Genomic DNA, 20,312 nt, shown 5'->3' on the forward strand with positions numbered 1-20,312 from the left:
AATGGCTTTCAATTTTCCAGTCCATGGTGGGCCAGACAAAACTGAAGTTGCCAGTGTGTGCCCCCTACTCTCTGTGTGTGCCCCTACTCTGAAACCTCTGACAGCACCTTGCCTTTCTAAGGGTGGGCAGGGAGCAGGGCTGTTGCTAACTCCATATCTCAGTTGCCCGACTCGTTCCAAAAGGCCCTCGGCTTTTCGCCTTCACCTTTTCAGCAATCAGAAACAGAAATTCATGTGACGAAACTAATTGCTGATGAAAAGCTCATTTGCGGGAGGTCCTCATTATCCTAGGATAGATAGAACGACGATAACAAAAAAGGAATTGGAGTCCGGGCGCGGTGGCTCATGCCTGTAATCCCAGCACTTTGGGAGGCCGAGGTGGGTGGATCAATGTTTTTTGGTACATTCACAGAGTTATGTAGCAATCACTATATTCTAATTTAGCCTAATTTATCAAAATCTATGTAGATTTATAACCATTTAGTTCCAGTGAAATATAGAATCCTGAATGGCTCCATTATACTCCCTTCTAATGCTATTATTTTGCATTTATAGTATAATAGTATTTATGCATTTTTAATAGTATTCATGCATTATTATTGTGTTTATGCTAATATGTTATACATATTATTATACATATTATGTTTCTATATGTTAAAAACCCAACAATTCTTTGGTATCATTAATGCATTATGTAGTCTGAAGACTTTTAAAGAAACTGAGAGAAGAAAGGAGAAAAAGTATATCTACACAGCTGGGCACGGTGGCACATGCCTGTAATCCCAGCACTTTGGGAGGCCAAGGAGAGTGGATGGCTTGAGTCCAGGAGGTGGAGATCAGCCTGGGTAACATAGTGAAACCCTGTCTCTACAAAAAATATGAAAATTAACCAGGTGTGGTGGCACACATGTCTATAGTCCCAGCTACCTGGGAGACTGAGATGGAGGATTGCTTGAGCCCAGGAAGTCAAGGTTGCACTGAGCTGTAATTGTACCACTGCACTCCAGTCTGGTGACAGAGCAAGACCCTGTCTCAAAACAACAACAACAACAACAACTATATCTATAGAGCTTTTTATATTACTATTTATTTGTTGAGATGGAGTTTTGCTCTTGACGCCCAGGCTGGAGTGCAGTGGTGGGATCTCGGCTCACCGCAACCTCTGCCTCCCAGATTCAAGTGATTATCCTGCCTCAGCCTCCCAAGTAGCTGGGATTACAGGCACCCGCCACCTCGCCTGGCTAATTTTTGTATTTTTAGTAAAGATGGGGTTTCACCATGTTGGCCAGGCTGATCTCAAACATCTGACCTCAGGTGATCCACTGTCTCGGCCTCTCAAAGTGCTGGGATTGCAGTGTGAACCACCGCGCCCAGCCATTACCTTTTAATTTACCCATCTGGTTGTCTTTCTTTATTACTATAGTTTGACCTACCATCTTGTGTCCTTTCCTTTTCCCAGTATAGCTTTGCTCCCACCTTCCATGTAGCATCAGTGTCAATACATAATCTGTATTTCTACAGATTATACGTACATAATAATATATACATAATCTATAGATTATACAAATACATAATCTGTATTTCTATAGATTATAGCCCCAACAACACAATTATATACACATTGTTCTATGAAATTACTTTATAAATCAGTTAAAATAATAAAGGAGAAGAAGGTGAGACATGGTGGCTCAAGCTGGTAATCCCTGCACTTTGGGAGGCTAAGGCAAGAGGATCACCTGAGGTCAAGAATTTGAGACCAGCCTAGCCAACATGGTGAGACCCCATCTCTACAAAAAAATTTTTTTTTTGAGATAGAGTCTCGATTTGTTGCCCAGGCTGGAGTACAGTGGCGTGATCTTGGCTCACTGCAAGCTCCACCTCACGGGTTCATGCCATTCTCCTGCCTCAGCCTCCTGAGTAGCTGGGACTACAGGCGCCCGCCACCACACCCAGCTATTTTTTTGTATTTTTTAGTAGAGACGGGGTTTCACCGTGTTAGCCAGGATGGTCTCCATCTCCTGACCTCGCGATCTACCTGCTTTGGCCTCCCAAAGTGCTGGGATTACAGGCGTGAACCACTATGCCTGGCCTCTACAAAAATGATTTTTTAAAAATTAGCCAGGTGTGGTGGTGTGCACCTGTGGTCCCAGCTATTCGGAAGGGTGAGGTGGGAGGATCACTTGAGCCCGGGAAGTTGAGGCTGCAGTGAGCCATGTTTGCACCACCACATTTCAGCTTAGGTGACAGGGTTAGACCTTGTCTCAAAAGAAAGAGAGAAGAAATATACAATTATATACTGTCTTTTGTAATTTCTACATAATTTCCTTTACCCATCTTCTTTGTATGTATGTGTTGTGTGTTTGTGTATGTTGTGTGTGTGTGTGTGTGTGCATGTTTACATTACTGTCTGGAGTCATTTGCTTTCTGCCTGAACACTTCTTGTCAAGTAGGTGTGCTATCAACAGATTCTCTCTCTCAGGTTTTGTTTATCTGGGAATATATCTTGCCTTAATTTTTTTTTTTTTTTTTTTTTTTTTTTTTTTTTTGAGACAGAGTCTCGCTCTGTCACCCAGTCTGGAGTGCAGTGGTGCGATCTTGGCTCACTGCAAGCTCTTGGCTCACTGGGAGCCTCCCGACTAGCTGGGACTACAGGCACCCGCCACCATACCGCCTTCATTTTTAAGAGAGAATTTTGCTGGATATAAGATTCTTGCTAGATGAAATTTTATTTTCAGCACTTTGACTGTATCAACCCACTGCCTCTGGCTTCCACGGTTTCTGATGAAAAGACTGCTGTTAATCTTACTGGGGACTCTTTACATGTGACACGTTTTTGCTCCTGTTACTTCTAAGATTTGTCTTTGTGCTTGTCTTGCAGCATCTTTACCGTAATATATCTGGATGTGGATCTCTTTGTTTGGCATACTTGGAATTTGTTGAGCTTCTTGGCTGTGTAGATTAACGTTTTTCATCAAATATGGGAAGTTTCAACCTTTGTTTCTTTGAGTACATTAATGCTTCTGCCTTTCCTCTTTACCTGCTGATTCTTTTGTGTGTATTTTGGTGCATATAATGGCATCTCATATCTTCCTGAGACTCTGATAATTTTTCTTTCTCCTCTTCATTTTCTTTAGCTCTCTGTAGTTACGATTGGATAACCTACATTAATCTAGCCTCAAATTCACTGATTTGCTCCTGCCAGCTCAAACCTGCCATTGAATCTCTCTAGTGAAGTTTTAATTTTTTTAAATTTTGCTTTTCAATTCTAGAATTTCTATGGGTTTCTGTTTAAATGATTTTATCTTTTTCTTGATGTTCTCTGTTTGATGATATGTCGTTATCATCCTTTCTTCTAATTCTTTAAGCATGGTTTCCTTTAGTTCTTTAAGGATGTTTATAATAGCTGCTTTGAAGGTTTTTCTGCTATTTCACCATTTGGGTTCCCTCAATTTCATGTATTTTTAAGTATTTTTCTCTCTGGTCTGTCAAAGAATGAGAGGTATATTGAGGTATCCCACTAAAAATGTGTTTTGTACCTTTTTTTCTTCAGGTTTCTAACTTTCATTTTAAAAATTTTGTTGATGTTAGTAGGTGTATAGTTTTCTATTGTGGTATTATTAAATATTGAGCAGGTATAAATCAACATTCATAAAATAGGAGTTAAATACTAATGGCATAACAAATATCTGAGTTTATACCCATCGCGTTTGAGACAACACATTATCACAATTTTTTTCCCTTTTTATTTTGAAGAATGAATTTGGAGGATTTATACTACCAGATGTCAAGCCTTATTATTATGTTTACCATAGCATATGATTATGTTATCATAAAAGAGTGTGATATTAGCACTAGTGTAGACGGACCATTGTAACAGAACAGAGAGTCTAGAAATAAATCCACACATATATGGCCACTTAATTTATAATTAAGGAGACAGACGCAGAGTGGTCAACTTGATGTGTAGAAGCTCATATATTAATAGTAACCCTGTACCTGTTACAGATGTTACAAATGTTTTCTCGCACTTGGTAGTGTATTCTTTAACCCTTTAACTTAGACCTCTACTTTTTTAAAAAAAATAGCTGTAGAGTGTAATTAAAAAAAACAACAAAAACTCTTTTTTTTGGTCACACAGAGTTTATTTATTATTTTTATTTTATTTTATTTTATTTTATTTTGAGACTGGGTCTCACTCTGTCTCTGGCTGGAATGCATTGGTGTGATTACCACTCACTACAGCCTCGACCTCCCCAGGGTCAGGTGATCCTCCCACCCCAGACTTCCGAGTAGCTGGGACTATAGGCACACGCCACTATCCCTGGCTAAGTTTTGTATTTTTTGTATAGACAGGGTTTTACTATTTTGGCCAGGCTGGTCTTGAACTCCTGGGCTTGAGTGATCTGCCTGCCTTGGCCTCCCAGAGTGCTGGGATTACAGGCAGGAGCCACCGCACCTGGCCTACTTTTTAATTTTAGGTGGTCAAATATGTTGATTGTTCTTTTTTGTTTCCTACGTCTCATGAAATAATTACTACAACTTTCTCTAACCCAAGTTTATAAAAATATTTCCCTGTAATGATATAAAAAGGGCTTTTTAAATACTTAGATCTTAATTTTCATTCAGACCTTATTTTCATGCACAGTGCATAGTAGGTGTCTAACAACAGCAAATTGTCGCTTTACCATTTATTCACTAAGCCTTTCTTCCCCCAGTAATTTAAAGGGCCAGATTTTTATCCTGTACATTACCACATGTAACTGTCTGTGCTTTGGGGCTGTCTGTTCTGTTCCACTGGTTTATTTGTCAACTCTTGGGCCAATATCACATTCTTTTAATAATTATCACTTACTACTATATTTAGAGTTGTGCTAGAACAGTGTCTCTTCATAGTTTTTTTCCCCAAGCCTTTCAAATCTAGATGCACTGGCCTAGACCAGGCAAAGCTCATAAGTCAGATTCCGGAAATATCTTTGATGGTAGAGTTCCTAGAAACAACCACACAAATATGCTGGACAGAATTCTATCTCCAGCCCCATGCTGCCCTGAAGTCTCACTTTTTTGGGGTCGGCTCTTTTTTTTTTTTTTTTTTTTGAGGGAGTCTCACTTTGTTGCCCAGGTTGGAGTGCAGTGGCATGATCTCTGCTCACTGCAAACTCTGCCTCCTGGGTTCAAGTGATTCTCCTGCCTCAGCCTCCCAAGTAGCTGGGATTACAGGTGCCTGCCACCACACCGGGATAAATTTTGTAATTTTAGTAGAGACAGGGTTTCACCAAGTTGGCCAGGCTGGTCTCAAACTCCTGACCTCAAGTGATCTGCCCGCCTCAGCCTCCCAAAGTGCTGGCATTATAGGTGTGAGTCACCATGACTGGCCCAGGGTCAGCTCATTCTTTCTACTATTCTTTTTAGCTCTCATTTCACACTTAACTCTCTCTGTAAACCACCATCTCTCCATTTCCTCCTCCAGGATGAGCTTTCCTTCTGTTTTACAGAGCAAATCCCATGATATAGAAACCCCTTAACTTTCTAATGGCAAACCTACAAACTTACACTTAAATCCATCTGTTTCTTTCCCTATTATTAAAATAAGAGTGGAGTCCTGCCCTCTCTCTTCCTCCCAACCTAAAGTAAGCTCTATTGAGTGAGATCTGGTTTCCTCCCATGCCCTTAGGATACAGCTTGACTCTGTCCTCCCTGTCTGTGTTTAAACATGCCTGTCCCTCCCACTCGAACACACACGTTCACACACACAACTTCAGGCTCCAGATTCTCCTGCAGCCATCTTGCTATCTCCTCTTGTTCAAAGCTACACTTCTACAAAAAGTTGTCTAACTCATTGTTTCTTCTCTCATTCATTTCTCAGCCTACTTAAAGGGCCGCCGGTCAATTCCTTACTGTTAATTCTTTACTAATATTCCTGTCTCCAGTCTTGCTCTCCTCCAAACTGTTTCTCACCATAGAAGCCAGAATAATCCTTTTAAGATGCAAATTTGGATATATGATTCCCCTCCTTAAAGCTTTCATGACTTCTTATTGATCTCAAGATCCAAACTCCTTGACAAGGCCTCTGCCTCCACTCTCCTCAATCTCGTGAGACCTTTCCAATCCCAAACCCTGGTCACACCAAGCCTTTCCCTGCCTCTGGCGTCCTCACTATGCCTTCACCTGGTCTTTCATTCCGCATGTTTGCCTGGTTAGCTGCTACTCACCTTCAGTACTCCAGCAAGAAGACGCGAGTGACCACCCTACCACTCCTTCCCCCACTCCAAGACCACATGAAACAGCCCCACTTTGTATTTTCCCAGCACCCAGTACTTATTCCCACTACGTGGAACATTTCTTACACTGTTACTTCTCTCTCTCTCCAACTAGATGGAAAACACTTAGACAAATGGGATCATTTCTTAATTATAATTTAACTCCAACATTTAGCAAAGTGCCTATCACACAGAAGATGGATTATGGCTATCAGAAATGAATGAACGAATAGCTCCTCTATTAGCCACAGAACTCAGCGTCACCTGTAACCTTTTTTTTTTTTTTTTTTTAACTAAAGCTATTCACTCATTCATTCATCTGATAGCGGTAAAAACACATACCATAAGATGTACCATCTTAGCTATTTTTAAGTATACAGTTCAGTAGTGTTAATAAGTGTATTTATATTGTTGTGAAGCAGAACTCCAGAACCTTTTCATCTTGCAGAACTGAAACTCTGTACCCACTAAACGATTCCCCATTTCTCTCCTGTCCCAGACCCTGGTAACCACCATTCTACTGCCTCTATGAATTTGACTATGTTAATACCTCCTATACTGAAATTGTTTGGTATTTGTCCTTTTATGTCTGGCTTATTTTACTCAAGGTTTATCCAGGTTGTGGCATGTGATGGGATCTCCTTCCTTTTTAAGGTTGCATAGTATTCTATTGTGTGTATATACTATATTTTATCTGTTGACCTGTGAACATCCATGAACATCATATTTTTACCTGTCTGCGACTTTTTAACCTGTCTGCGACTTTTTATGATGATTTTCTATGATATTTGTAATTTTGGATTTTTTGCAAGTTTCTGAGTCCACAACATTCAAATATAGTATTACAAAGAATACATGTAAATATATGCTTTCTATAAATACAAAGGGCTTTTTAAAATAGAAGCTTTTGTTACTATCATAAAGTTGTTCACACTTTTTGTAATAAGAAGCTCTTTTTTAAAACATGTTTTATATTTTAACATATACTTCACTGTGTCGGTCCTTATTTTTTTTCCACAAAAATACTTTTTATCTGAGGCAAAGAGAAGTCTTGCTGAAAGGATTACAGTTCCAAGCAGCCAAAACTCAACTGTTAGTGGCACTATTTTGACCTGGTAGATTTTGCTTCTCTTTGGTCAGAAAAGGGTATTCAGGTTGTACTTTCCCCAGAGGGGCAAAAAGGAGGACAAAACAAACTGGAAGAGACTCCTACTCTGACAGGGCTCTTCAGATCCAACATCAAGCTAGACACGCCCTCGCTGGCCACTCTACAGGTTGCTATCCCACTGCTGAGTGACACAGGCCATACTACATTTGCAAGGAAAAAAAATGAGGCAGGAAACACAGGTATAGGTCACTTAGGGACGAGCAGGCATCCACAGCTTCAAAACTCTCCATGGAAGGGGTAATCCTTGTAGGAGGCACACCTCACCAAGGCACAGACCCTCCAGTTCCTGTTGTAGCTGAGTAAGGCGGTCATATCCTGGCTGCTCGGTTCAAAGTCAAAGACCTTAAAGTTGTCAGCAATGAGTTCTGGTGTCACAGACTTGGGGATCACCACCAAATTCCTCTGCATGGGGAACCGGATCAGGACCTGGGCTGTTTTGTTTTTTTTTTTTTTTTTTTTTTTTTTTTGAGACGGAGTCTCGCTGTGTCACCCAGGCTGGAGTGCAGTGGCACGATCTCGGCTCACTGCAAGCTCCGCCTCCCGGGTTTACGCCATTCTCCTGCCTCAGCCTCCGAGTAGCTGGGACTACAGGTGCCCGCCACCACGCCCGGCTAGTTTTTTGTATTTTTAGTAGAGACGGGGTTTCACCATGTTAGCCAGGATGGTCTCGATCTCCTGACTTCGTGATCCACCCGCCTCGGCCTCCCAAAGTACTGGGATTACAGGCTTGAGCCACCGCGCCCGGCCTTTTTTTTTTTTATTGTGGTTGGCTGCAATCGCCTTGATCCTGGGATCCCCCAGGAGGGAAGCTTCCTCAGGGTTGGCCCAGGGCCTGTCGGGAGTGCCGAGGGGGCTGTAGGCGGTCACCACGATGCCTTTGGACTGGCAGTACTGGATTAACTTCTTCTGAGTGAGGTAAAGGTGGCACTCAATCTGGTTAACTACAGGCTTATACTTTAAGCCAGGTTTGTTTAAGAGCCTCTCCACCTGGAGATGGTTGAAGTTGGAGATGCCAATAGCTTTCACCAGCCCTTCATCTACCAGCTCTTCCATGGCCACCCATGTGTCCAGAATGTTGGTGTCACCGGGAACCACATTGCCCGACTCATCCAATGGGAAAAATTCCTTCCCAGGCTTAAAGTCAGTCAGCCAGTGAATAAGGTAGAGGTACAGGTAGTCCAGCTTCAGGCCGCTGAGGGTCTTCTAGCAGGCTCCTTTCGCCAGACCCTTCCCATGGTACGTGCACCACAGCTTACTAATGATGAAGCGCTCCTCGCGCTTCACCTGCTCCCTGAGCTTCTCCTGAATGGCCACCCCCACCTCATTCTCATTCTGGTACACGTGGGCACAGTCAATGTGGTGGTACCCGACGCTGATGGCCACCTTCACGGCCTCAGTCACCTGGCCTGGAGGGGACTTCCAGGTGCCCAGCCCCAGGATGCGCATCTTGGCGCCATTGTTGAGCACAAGGTGGCTGGCCATGGCTGCTGCGCTCCCCAGACCCCTGCCTGGAACTGTCATCAGTCCTTATTAAAAACAAGAAAATTCTATGTAAGATTTGGTATCAATTTAATTTGTATAGAAGAGTGCACCTAATAAAATTGATCTGAAGATCAATGTATTTAACTTAAAACTTTTAACTTAAGATGGTTTTAACTTAAAACCTTTTATGCTTTTAACTTAAGAATTACTTCAGAATTACTTAAGAGCTGGCAACTAGAAACATATGTATATTTCATTCAAAGCTAAGTGTGTATCTCTTTCTGAAAGAAGGAACACAAGTAATTAATCTTGCTTTTGTTCAAGTAACAGACAGCCAGAGAACATTTTTCATCCATACCTGAGATCAGGTGGGGGTGGATAGAGTTTTATGCACTAATGGTCAAATTACAGTGTAATCCATCCAACAAGACATTTAGTCATGATTTCCTCAAGGGATTAAAAAAACAAAAAAAAATTCAGTAATAGACTCCGCCATAATCCTTTCACTTTAAGGCAATTACCCACCGTAGGCAAATCTTTTCTTTCAAACATCTCTTCATTTCTTCTTGTTGATTTTGAGGATTTGGTCAGCGTTGTCTGGGGTTCCTTCACTTGGACATTTAGATAGAACCTCTCATTCTGCTGTTGTAAGCAACAATATAATTCACTTCCTTATATCTTTGCATGTATAATAATTTTCTTAGAATAAATGACTGAATTGGAATGGCTAGGTCAAAAGGTATGCACATTTTGAGGGTTTTTATTGCAAATTGTCAAGTGGCCTTCCAGGAAGATTTTATCAAATTACTTATGACCATATATGGAAGTGCCAGTTTCCTTACCTTCTCTCTCACACCAGGTGTTAACACTTTTTTTGATGATTTATAATCAGATAGATAAAATACGCTATCTCATTGATTTAATTTGCATTTGTGTGATGAGATCGTATTTTTTCGTCTCAGACCATTGGTATTTCTTTGTGAAATGTTTGCTCATGTCTTTTGCCCTTTTAAAAATTGTGTTCATCTTTTGATTTTTGGTTTTTAAGAGTTTCTTGTATAATAAGGCTATTTATACTTTGGTATAGGTTGCAAATATTTCTCCTTTCCCATTTGTGGCTAATTTTATTTATGGTGTATTTTTCTACCCAGAAGATTTGAGTACTTATGCAATCAACTCTATCAATTGTTTCATGTATCTTTTTTGACTCTGAAGTCAAGATTAAGTAACCTCCTTGTGGCAGATTCCTGTCTCATGGGGGAGCAACTTGCTTGCTAATCTCTGTGAGAACCTTGGGGCAGGGGTTGGGTGCTCATTAGAGAATTGTTTCATATTGTCTTGTGTGTCTTGGAAGACTTATCTCCTGTTCTCTGCCATGGTAACCAGTGCTATGTATAACCCTGCCTAGTACAGTGTGGTGAGGTGGGGGGCGTGCCTGTCTCTTCAGCACAAGGATACTTCCATTTCCCACTCCCAGCAAAAGCTGATCTGACCACGGAACAATGATCAAAAGCAGGAAAATAACATTGGCCAGGTGCAGTGGCTCATACCCATAATCCCGGCACTTTGGAAGGCTGAGGCAGGAGGACTGTTTGAGCCTGGGAATTTGAGACCAGCCTGGGCAACATAGCAAAACCCCGTATCTATAAAAATTTTTTAAATTAGCCAGGTGTGGTGGCACATGCCTGTAGCCCCAGCTACTTGGGTGGTTGAGGTGGGAGGATCACTTGAGCCCAGGAGAGCCACGATTGCCCCACTGCACTCCAGCCTGGGCAACAGAGCAGGACCCTGACTCAAACAAACAAACAAACAGAACCAAAAAACCCAAACCCACCAAAGAAAAAAAAAGACAAACAAAAAATTAAGGAAAATAACATTGACATAATACTATTAACAGACTTACAGATCCAGTCTGATTTTCTCATTTTCCCACTGATGTCCTTTCTGTTCCAGAATCCATTCTAGCAGCCTATGGAGCATTCTTGTCATGTCCCCTTCATCTCCTCCACTATGGAGCAGTTTCTCAGCCTTTCTTCATTTTTCATGACGATATTTTTGAACAGTCCTGGCAGTTATTTCATAGAATGTTCCTCAGCTTGAGTTTCTACGATATTTCCTCATGATCAGATTGAGACTGTGTATTTGGTAAGAATGCCATGGGGGTGAGACTGTGCACTTCTTGGTACACTGCAGCAGGGGGTCTGGGACGTCTCCGTGTTTTATTGCTGGGGATGTGAACTGTGATCACTTGATTTAGATGGTGTCTTCCAGGTGCACCACCGCATCCAGCTAATTTTTAAATATGTTTCGTAGAGACAAGGTCTTGCTATGTTGGCCAGGCTGGTCTCAAACTCCTGGCCTCAAGTGATCCTCTTGCCTTGGCCTCCCAAAGTGCTGGGATTACAGATGTGAGCCACCACATCTGGCAACTCTCCCACTGTTTCTACCAGTTCTCATATACCTCTTGTAGGTAACCATCTCATTAGCCTCTGGTTTATTCTTCCTCTACTTCTTTTACAGATATGATCTCCTGCCCAATTTTGATGGTAAATGAACAGGTGCAGCAGCCAAGGCTTGAGAAGGACATGGTAACAAAGCATGCACATTTCTCAGAGATAAAGGTGTGGGTCACCCCACAGGTGAACTACTTAGACCAGGAGAGGTGTGCTAGCCAAGGGTGAGGGAATCTAGAATGGGTAGTAGGGGAGGCAGATGATGAAAACCAGCTATAGCTTTGAGGTCAGCTGTAGCAGTAGGGGCTGCCGTTCATCCTTCATCCCACTAGCTGTCCTCTTGCAGGCTTCTCCAGGAAAGGAGGCCACCCAGAATCCCAGAGAAGCTGTTCACTGATGGGATTAACTTACTAAGTATAAGTAAGAAGTGGATCTGAGTGACGCAAGAGGTGGATTGTAGCAGAGGTCATTGTGTGCCTCCTAGATCCCACATTCAGGTTGGAGGGACCCATTTCCCCGGCTGTGTTTTCTAAAGTCTCATAGGTACATAGCACAGTAATATGTATATACAACAGAGTCTTGCCAAGTGCAGTGGCTCACGCCTGTAATCCCAGCACTTTACGGGGCTTACGTGGGAGGATCACTTGAGCCTAGGAATTCAGGACCAGCCTGGCAACATAGTGAGACCCTGTCTTTACAAAAAATTGAAAAATTAGCCAGGCATGGTGGTCCACAACTGTAGCCCCAGCTACTAGGGAGACTGAAACAGGGGGCTTTCTTAACTCGTAAGCCCAGGAGGTCAAGGCTGTAGTAGCAGGCCATGATGGTGTCACTGCACTCCAGCCTGAGTGACAGAGCAAGACCCTGTCTCTAAAGCATGCACACACACACACACACACACACACACACACACACACACACAGAGAGAGAGAGAGAGAGAATCTTCTCCATAAGAACAAATTATATGCACAGGCCAGGACTGAGACTGCAGTTTGGGGAATGGGAAGGATTTGGGTACATGGCATTGGGAGGAAATGGCCTACCAGATGGCACATCAGAATGAGGTGGGCATTTCCAGCTTTTCTTGGTCATCCTCCACCTCCCTCGCCCTAGAAGGAAGAATCTTACTCCTTCCCTCTCCCACTTCCCTCTGCCCTAGACACCCTCTGATCTCACAAGCCATTCTGGCTGCTGTGACTTTTAGTTTCATCCATCGTTCTAACAGAGATTAAGCTGGAATGTTTCATTTGCTCTTTCGGCTCTCACGTTGGCCCAGAGCTTCCCACCTATGGGTGCAGTTGGATCCTTTTCACTGTAATAGAACAAATGCTCTGACCTCCACCACAAAGTGTTTCTAAGGGTGCCCGGCCTTAGTGAGTTCCTGGGCACCTCCCCGTAATGTACCCAGGCCATTCATATCCAAGGCCCCCAAAGTCTCCTGAGGGCCTCAGTGGAGCCTCCGCTTTAGCTCTTTCTTCACAAAGTTGATACCCCTATGCCAAGGGCACTGATTCCTGGTTTTTACAAGAATCACTTCCTAGAGGCATCAAAGTGGTTTCTGTGTTCACTCCAGTTCCCACTTGGCCAAAGGCACAGGGGATCATTCACGGAGGTGGGGGGAAAGTCACTCTCTTCGTAAGGACTACAAAACAGCACTTGTCTCTCCCCAAATCCCAGTTTCTTCTGCACCTCAGTTTTCCCCCAGAAACCTCTGCAAAGGGAAACAACAACCCCACCTTCCTCTTCCAGACAAAACCCCAACATTTATGCAAATAGACTGGTGACTCCACCTGCCAGACCCAAGTCAATATGAATCCCAGTTGAGGCTGACACAAGAACTGATTATTACCGTGGGAATCTAAACGAAAAATAAGATGAAAAAGGAGCAGTCACGGCAGCCTAGGAGTGGACGCAGATTCCTGACGCTAAGCACAGGGATTCTAGACCACAAGCCCACCCAGCCTGGCTGTGTCTCCTCAGCCCTGTCTCATCTGTTGGGCACCAGCTCCCCACTGCCCCCCTCCCCAGCCCCTTGGCTTGGTCCTCACAGAACTCCCAGAACTTGGGACAGGGCCTGGCTCAGAGCAGGAATTCAATCAACATCTATTGACTGAGACAGATGAAAGAGAATGGGAGAATGAGTGCCAGGGACAACCATGTCCCTCTGTCTGGGAAGCTTTTCATTTCCTTCTCAGCTCAGTCTTGTGACTTCCAGGGGTTGACCTGGTGTCTGGATTTTCAGCTGAGGATGGGGCTTCCCCCACTAGGCCCAAAGATGGTGTCCTGGGCTTCTCCGTCACCCTACAGTCTCAAAGTGGACCCCTCCACCTCTCCTTCCTTCTTTCTACCCCTCTCTCCTCCTGGAGGAGCTCCTGTAGATCTACTCTCCCTCTCTGCTCCATTTCTCTGCATGATTTGGGTTTGCCTAGCAGAAGCACAGTCACCACTCGTGGACTGAGGGATGGAGTGGAGCCGGAGGCTCTTCCGCTGCGTTCTTCTTTACCCACTTGGCTAAAATCTGGTCTGGGTTGTTAATGTTTTAAAACAGTACTGTTTTAGGTTAATGTTAAGACTACAATGCATCCCAAATACTTAAAAAAATTTTCTCAGAACTATTTTATTTTTAATTAATTATTGTAAGAGACAAGGTCTCGGTCTGTTGCCCAGGCTGGAGTGTGATGGCACAATCGCAGCTCACTGCAGCCTCGACCTTCCAGGCTCAAGCCGTCCTCCCGCCTCAGCCTTCCAAGTAGCTGGGACCACAGGCACATGCCACCATGCTTGGCTAATTTTTAATTTTTTTTTTTTGTAGAGATGGGGCCTCACTATGTTGGCCAGGCTGGTCTCAAACTCTTGACCTCAAGCAATCCTCCCGCGTCAGCCTCCCAAAGTGCTGGGATTACAGGCACTGTGCATGACTCAAACAACTTAAGATTTATAAAAAATTGGGAAGGCAGTGTAGATTTCTCAGTTTCACCTATTACTCACACCTTACATTCATATATTTGTTATAGTTAATGAAGATATATTGATACGTTATCATTAACTGAAATCCATTATTAAATGTTGCCCACACTTTAAATCTGGATTTCCTTAGTTTCTAATATCCTCTTTCTGTTCCAGGATCCCATCTAGGATACCACATCACATTTAGTCATCATGTCTCCTTAGGATCCTCTAGACCAGGTGTCCCTATTTCCTGAGCCACAGACCTGTTTGGAACTGGGCTGCCCAGGAGGAGGTGAGTGGCGGGTAAGCAAGTATTACTGCCTGGGCTCTGCCTCCTGTCTTATCAGCAGCAGCATTAGAATCTCACAGGAGCGCGAACCCTATTGTGAACTGTGCATGCGAGGGATCTCGGTTGCATGCTCCTGATGAGACTCTAATGCCTGATGATCTGAGGTAGGACAGCTGCATCCCGAAATCATCTCTCCTCTCCTGCTGCCTCCCATCCATGGAAAAACTGTCTTCCATGAAATTGGTCCCTGGTGCCAAAAAGGTTGGGGACTGCTGCTCTAGATTGTGATACTTTGACTTTCCTTGTTTTGATGACCTTGACAGTTTTGAGGAGTCTTAGGTAGGTATTTTACAAAATGCTGCTCTATTGGAATTTGGTGCTTTTCTTAGACTGGGGTTATGAGTTCTCAGGAGGAAGACCAAAGGGTAAAGGGCCATTTTCATCTTATCTTATCAAGGATACTTGCTATCAACACGGTTTATGACTGCTGATGTGGACTTCGGTCACCTGCTAGTCTTTGTCAGGTTTCTCTACCATAAAGTTACTCTTTCTTCTCCTCCATATTCTACGCTTCGAAAGGAAGTCACTATGTGTAGCCCACAATTAAGAATCAGGGAGTATAGCTCTCTAGCCTGAGGGCAGACTGTCATTTATTCGGAGTTCTGCGTGGCAGATTTCCCTCTTCTCTGCCATTTATTCCATCATTTATTAAAATCTGTAGGGACTCATGGATATTCATCTCATACTGGTTATAATCCAATACTACGTTATTTGTTTTGCCACTCAAATAGTTCCAGCTTTGGGCAGTGGGGGCACTTTCATTTGGCTTCTGTGGCCCTTTGATATAGTCTTATGGATGGAATGTTTATGTCTCCCCAAATTCATATGTTGAAGCCCCACATGTGATGGTATTTGGAGATGGCGTCTTTGGGAGGTAACCAGGGTTTAGATGAGGTCATGGGGTGAGGCACTCGGGATGGGATTAATACCCTTATATGAAGACACGCTGGAGATCTCGGTCTCTCCCCACACCGACTCCCCAGCAAGTGCACAAAGAAGAGATCATGTGAGCACATGGGGAGACTGCAGCTACCTCCAAGCCAAGAGAAGAGGCTTCAGGGTAAAATTTACCTCGCCAGCACCTTGATCTTGGACTTCCCAGCCTCCAGACCATGAGAAACAAAGTTGTGTTGTTTACACCCTCAAGTCTATGGTATTTTGTGATGGCAACCTCAGCTGACTGAGACACAAGCTCCTCAATTGCTTGACTTTCTGAGGACTTCCTTACTTTCTGGCACTGCAAGATGTTCCAGGCTCACCTTGTATATTTCCTGCCCCAGCCCTAGAATCAGCCACTTCTGTAAGGGGCCGGCTCCTGTTATTGGAGAATGGTATTGGAAACCAAAAACACACTCCTACGTAGCAAATTATTATTGGATGGACACACTAGAAAACACTTATTTTGTGCCTCCTATATGCCAGGCACTATGCTAGCTCCTTTTCATGCTGGTTTACTTAATCCTCATAACAACTTTATGAAATATTTACTGTCAATCCTCCCTAGATGAGGACTGGAGGTTGAGCTGGGTTGAATGCTAGCCAACACCCCTCTGTTCTGTCTCCAAAGCCCATCGCACTGACTTGATAAAGACTGGTGTCACACACATACCTCACAAACACCATTTTTTTTTTTTTTTTGGGAGGAGTCTCGCTCTGTCACCCAGGCTGGAGTGCAATGGCGCAATCTCGGCTCACTGCAACCTCTGCCTTGCGGGTTCACGCCATTCTCCTGCCTCAGCCTCCCGAGTAGCTGGGACTACAGGCGTGCGTCACCATGCTGGGCTAATTTTTGTCTTTTTAGTAGAGATGGGGTTTCGCCATGTTGCCCAAGCTGGTCTCGAATTCCTGGCCTCAAGTGATCCCAGATGGCACATATCTCTCCTTATGTGCAAAGATGACAGGCACCTATCTGTGTGTGCATAGATGCATACGGCCCTCCTCATGTATGCAGGTGTTATTTAACTATTTGCATGTGCTCACATATCTTTGTGTACAGAGACGACATGTACTTATCCTTAAAACAGATGACGTGTCTCAACTCATGGGATAATGAAATCTGACAAACTGAAAAGTGCTTCAGAATGGACATTCACAGTACTTGCCAACTGCTCAAGCTTAGACCATGTCAGATTTTTTGCTGTCATCCACAGGACTCGCTTATGAGATGTGGGGATGTCCTAAGATAGCCATTTAGCATCACAGCTGTTATGATTTCAAACAGTGCTTCCAGAGATAAAACTGGAGGTTTACATTTTGCCCTCAAGCATGGGGATCATATCACACAAGAAAGAACAGATTAGTCAGCCAGGGTGAGTAAGGCTTCCATCAGAGCAACCACAGTGCGATCTGCCACTTGAAGTGCATATTGATGGGTTTGTCTGCCCACTACTTCTTTTTCCTCTGAGATCAGCCCCTGCCACCCTCTCCAGAGCAGCCATGTTCATCCATCATGACCTGCTTTTAACACTTGATCATTCCTAGATGAGCACGTGACCCAGCTGTGCCAATCCGAGAGTCCTCACCTAGGACTGTTGGAACATGAACTTAAAATGAGAGTTGGCCTTTCTTTAGGGACTGAAGCTGTGAACATTGAGACTGTCATTGGCCATGTGAAGGTTTACGTGCCAGCAGAAAGCATAATGAAATCAATAGGAAGACACATACACACACACACACACACAGAAAGAGAGAGAGAGAGAGAGAGAGAGAGAGAGAGAGAGAGAGAGAGAGAGACAGATAGACATCTGTTCTTGGTTCTAACATGACCTGGGTATTTCATGGAGCGGCCTAGCATCTTTCACCAAGGCCTTGTTTAATGCTTAGGCTAGTCAAGGATGGTTTTCACTTATTTCCAACCAAAGAGCCTTAACCAATGCAGAATGATTGATAATCATATTATCACCAACATACTGCAAGACATTAACTAAAACTCAAATCTCTGACGGACATTTTCCCGGCTCTCAAATATTACAGATACAGTCCATATCTCCTGTCAAAGGTGGTTAATTTGGCTCATTAGTTTTTCAGAAACTTTCCAAATATACATTTATTTCAGTGTGCATAGTAAACTTCTATTGATCTGGCTTTCAAAAAAATTCAAATTACTAAATTGTTCCTCCACTCTACCTTGTGGAAACAAATGAAATAAGGTGTGGTAACTAAGGAACTGCTCTTGAAAAAAATACCTTTTAGGATACAACATAGGGTCAACATCAGGACCTTCAATATTATGTGTGTTTAGTCCCTGAATCAACAAAGCAGTATAAGTACAGCTTGGCCTCATTTTGCAGTGTGTTTTAGTCTACTATGATTCTATGGATGCAATTTGTTTATAATTCATGTATGAGCATTGTGGTAATAACAGCTAACACTTTTTTTTTTGAGACAGAGTCTCGCTTGGTTTCCCAGGCCGATCTAGGCTCACTGCAATCTCTGCCTCCTGGGCTCATGTGATCCTCCCACCTCAGCCTCCTGAACAGCTGGGACCATAGGCACATGCCACCCATCACACCCGGTATTTTGGGAGACCAAGGTGGGAGAATCATAAGCCCAGGAGTTCGAGACTGGCTGGGAAAACATAGTGAGATGCCACCTCTAAAAAAATTTTCAAAACAAACCAGATGTGGTGATGCATGCCTGTATTCCTAACTACTTGGGAGGCTGAGGTGGGAGGACTGCATAAGCCCAGGAGTTCAAGGCTGCAGTGAGCTATGATCATGCCATTGCACTCCAGCTGCAGCCTCCCAAAGTGCTGAGATTACAGGAGTGAGCCACTCTACCTGGCCATGTAGCTAATACTTTTGAGGTCGTACTATGTACCAAGCAGGCACTGTTTTAGGGGCCTAACACACTATTTTCTTTAATCCTAAGGGCGACACTGTTGTCTTCTCCATTTACAAATGACAGGGAGGTTAAGCAATTTGGCCAAGGCTGCATATCTAGTAAGTAGTGAAGCTGTGGACACTAGAGTTCATATCTCTTAGGTAACTAATGTAGTTAATCATAGTGGCTGTCAGGTAGCTATAGTATTCAATGAACAGGACATTCTACTTCCCAAGTCCTTTGGAGGGTTTTTTTTTTTTTAAATTTTAATTTTTTTTAATTAAATAGAGATGAGGGAGGTCTCACTATGTTGCCCAAGCTGGTCTTGAACTCCTGGCCTCAAGTGATCCTCTCACCTGGACTTCCCACAGTGCTCTAAAGGCTACTCATTCTTTGGATTTGTAGAATATATACTGATTACCAGTAAGGCGGAGATACGCAGGAACTTTTTCTTTTACTGTGATGGCTTGGATCCCTGTGACTTGTAAAAAAGCTACATAGTAGACCTCCAAGGCTTTACCAGGCTCTCATTTCCTTATGGAGAGAGCAAATCTTTCTGAAGCTTCCATCTTTTAGGTAAAAATCTGAATGCTTCTTGGGTCCACATGGCCCTGCCTATCTTGTTGGTCTCCACTTTACTTTCAGCCACTTTAGCCTTAAATTTCTCATATCTATAATCTCATGCCTATAATCCTAGCACTTTGAAAGGCCGAGGTGGGTGCATCACTTGCCCCAGGAGTTTGAAACCAGCCTGGGTAACATGGTGAAACCCCAACTCTACAAAAATTACAAAAATTAGCCAAGCATGGTGGCACATGCCTTGTCGTCCCAGTTGCTTAGGAGGCTGAGGTGGGAGGATCACCTGAGCCCAGGAGGTCGAAGCTGCAGTGAGCCATACTCATCCCACTGCACTCCAGCCTAGGTGACAGAAAGAAAAACTGTGTGATTACCAAATGCCTGTCTGCCTGGCTCTGAGTGTAAGTTCCATGTGGGCAGAGACTGTTTGTCTTGCTCATTGCTGAATCTCCAGCACTTAGCCTACGGCTTAGCGCATAGTTGGCACCAAATGCATACTTGTAAACTGAGTAGAAGAAAAAACTACCAGCTACCAGCTGAAAAGGAAATAAATACCTGAGTGTCCTGGGCACTGACTAGACTTGCTGGGTGTGTAAGAAGGCCTGCCCAGACACAGATACAAAGAATGCTGGAACAGCTTGGCAGAGCGGTTTGCAAACCAGAGGATAACTGAATATACCTATACAAGTTCTTTTTTTCCCCTTACACATTTTTTTTCTTTTCCTTTTTTTTTTTTTTTTTTTTTGAGATGGAGCCTTGCTCTGTCACCCAGGCTGGAGTGCAGTGGCACGATCTCAGCTCACTGCCAACCTCTGCCTCCCAAGTTCAAGCAATTCTTCTGCTTCAGCCTCCCGAGTAGCTGGGATTACAGGCACCCGCCACCACGTCCAGCTAATTTTTGTATTTTTAGTAGAGACAGGGTTTCACCATGTTGTCCAGGGTGGTCTCAAACTCCTGACCTCAGGTGATCCGCCCGCCTCGGCCTCCCAAAGTGCTGGCATTACAGGCGTGAGCTACTGCGCCCAGCCCCCTTGTACATTTAAGTGATTAGGAAATATTCAGGGTAAAATTATGATTTTGTGAGCAATAAATCACAATCCTATTTTAATACCACTAAAATCTTGATCAAAGCAAGTTCATGCAGGACTTGGTTACTCATGCCCATAATCCCAGCAATCTGGGAGGCCGAGACAGAAAGATCACTTGAGCCCAGGAGTTTGAGACCAGAGTGGACAATATGGTGAGACCTCATCTCT

The 20,312-nt window shown here is 43.6% G+C and overlaps 1 pseudogene; it reads right to left on the reverse strand.

The window, feature by feature from the left end:
* Positions 1 to 1,889: 1,889 nt before the first annotated feature.
* LOC105495585 (aldo-keto reductase family 1 member B1-like) lies at positions 1,890 to 12,277 on the reverse strand (annotated as a pseudogene).
* Between the last annotated feature and the right edge of the window lie 8,035 nt (positions 12,278 to 20,312).

This window comes from Macaca nemestrina, chromosome 20 (genome assembly GCF_043159975.1).
Source record: "Macaca nemestrina isolate mMacNem1 chromosome 20, mMacNem.hap1, whole genome shotgun sequence".
NCBI classification, from domain to species: Eukaryota; Metazoa; Chordata; class Mammalia; order Primates; family Cercopithecidae; genus Macaca; species Macaca nemestrina.